Source organism: Arachis hypogaea, chromosome 5 (assembly GCF_003086295.3).
Source record: "Arachis hypogaea cultivar Tifrunner chromosome 5, arahy.Tifrunner.gnm2.J5K5, whole genome shotgun sequence".
Taxonomy (NCBI): domain Eukaryota; kingdom Viridiplantae; phylum Streptophyta; class Magnoliopsida; order Fabales; family Fabaceae; genus Arachis; species Arachis hypogaea.
In genome coordinates this window covers 16,296,875-16,298,853 of record NC_092040.1, presented here as the reverse complement: position 1 = coordinate 16,298,853, position 1,979 = coordinate 16,296,875, and the positions used below count along the sequence as shown (strand labels likewise).

At 33.2% G+C, this 1,979-nt stretch overlaps 1 non-coding gene across 1 annotated transcript; it reads left to right on the top strand.

The window, feature by feature from the left end:
* Positions 1 to 833: 833 nt before the first annotated feature.
* Positions 834 to 937, top strand: LOC112804687 (small nucleolar RNA R71). Its single transcript, XR_003203301.1, has one exon. It is a non-coding gene; the product is annotated as a small nucleolar RNA R71 (small nucleolar RNA).
* Positions 938 to 1,979: the final 1,042 nt, after the last annotated feature.

The window sequence follows — 1,979 nt, the reverse complement described above, 5'->3', positions numbered from 1 at the left end:
GGAGACGTCTCATGAGGTCTTCCTCATTGGGATTCACGTCCTCCCCTTCCTCCTTGCATTCGGCCATATTGACTATATCAATGGCCTTGCACTCTCTTTTTAGATTTTCTTCAGTATTGCTTGGGAGAGTACTAGGAGGAGTTTCAGTTATTTTCTTACTCAGCTGGCGCACTTGTGCCTCCAGATTTCTGATGGAGGACCTTGTTTCACTCATGAAACTTAAAGTGGCCTTAGACAGATCAGAGACTAAATTTGCTAAGTTAGAGGTACTCTGTTCATAATTCTCTGTCTGTTACTGAGAAGATGATGGATAAGGCTTGATATTGCTGAGCCTATTTCTTCCACCATTATTAATGCCTTGTTGAGGATTTTGTTGATCCTTCTATGAGAAATTTGGATGATTTCTCCATGATGAATTATAGGTGTTTCCATAAGGTTCACCCATATAATTTACCTCTGCCATTGTAGGGTTCTCAGGATCATAAGATTCTTCTTCAGAAGATGCCTCTTTAGTACTGTTGGATGCATTTTGCCATCCATTCAGACTTTGAGAAATCATGTTGACTTGCTGAGTCAACATTTTGTTCTGAGCCAATATGGCATTCAGAGCATCAATTTCAAGAACTCCCTTCCTTTAAGGCGTCCTATTATTCACGGAATTCCTCTCAGAAGTGTACATGAACTGGTTATTTGCAACTATGTCAATAAGTTCTTAAGCCTCTGCAGGCGTTTTCTTTAGGTGAATGGATCCACCTGCAGAATGGTCCAATGACATCTTAGAGAACTCAAATAGACCATAATAGAATATATCTATCATGGTCCATTCTGAAAACATGTCAGAAGGACATCTTTTGGTCATCTGCTTGTATCTTTCCCAAGCTTCATAGAGGGATTCACCATCTTTTTGTTTGAAGGTCTGAACATCGATTCTAAGCTTGCCCAGCTTTTGAGGAGGAAAGAACTTAGTCAAGAAGGCCGTGACCAGCTTATCCCAGGAGTCCAGGCTATCTTTAGGTTGAGAGTCTAACCATGCTCTAGCTCTGTCTCTTACAGTAAAAGCGGAGTGTTGTGCTTTAGCTTCTCTTAGCTTCTTTTTCAGAGTCCTTTCAGGTTCAAGATCAGCTTCAACAAGAATATTTTTATCCCTGTTTCTGCTCATATGAAAAAGAAGAGAACAAAAGGGAGTAGTGAAATCCTCTATGTCACAGTATAGAGACTCCTTCATGTGTCAGAGGAAAAGAAGAATAGAAGGATGAGGTAGAGGGAGAATAAGAAGAATTCGAACACAGAAAGAGGAGAGGGTTCGAATTTTTAGATGAGTAGAAGAGAATTGTTAGTTAAATAAAATAACTAAAAAGAGAGGAGAGAGAGAGAGAGTTTTCAAAAATTAAAAAAAAAAAGAAATAAAATAAAGTTAGAATTTAAAACAATTAGTTAATTAAAAAGATTTTTGAAAAAGTGGTTAGTAATTTTTGAAAATTGGAAGTTAAAGAATGGTTAGGTGGTTTTGAAAAAGATAAGAAATAGTAATTAGTTGAAAAAGATTTGAAAATAATTTTGAAAAGATAAGAAGTTAGAAAAAGATTTCGAAATCAAATTAAAAGAGACATGATTGAAAAAAATTTGGTTTTAAAAAGATATGATTGAAAATATATGATTGAAAAAGATTTGATTTTTAAAAATATATTATTGAAAAAAAATATTTGATTTTAAAAAGATATGATTGGAAAAGATTTCATTTTTAAAATTGATGACTTGACTAACAAGAAATTAAAAGATATGATTCTAAAATTCAAAGATTGATCCTTTCTTAACAAGAAAGTAACAAACTTGCAATTTTTTTTGAATCAAAACATTAATTGTTAGCAAGGATTTTTTTGAAAATATGAGATAAGATTAAGAAAAAGATTTTTAAAAGATTAGTTTGAAAATTTTCAAAAAAATCGAAAGAAAAATTATGAAAAATGAAAGTTTAAAAT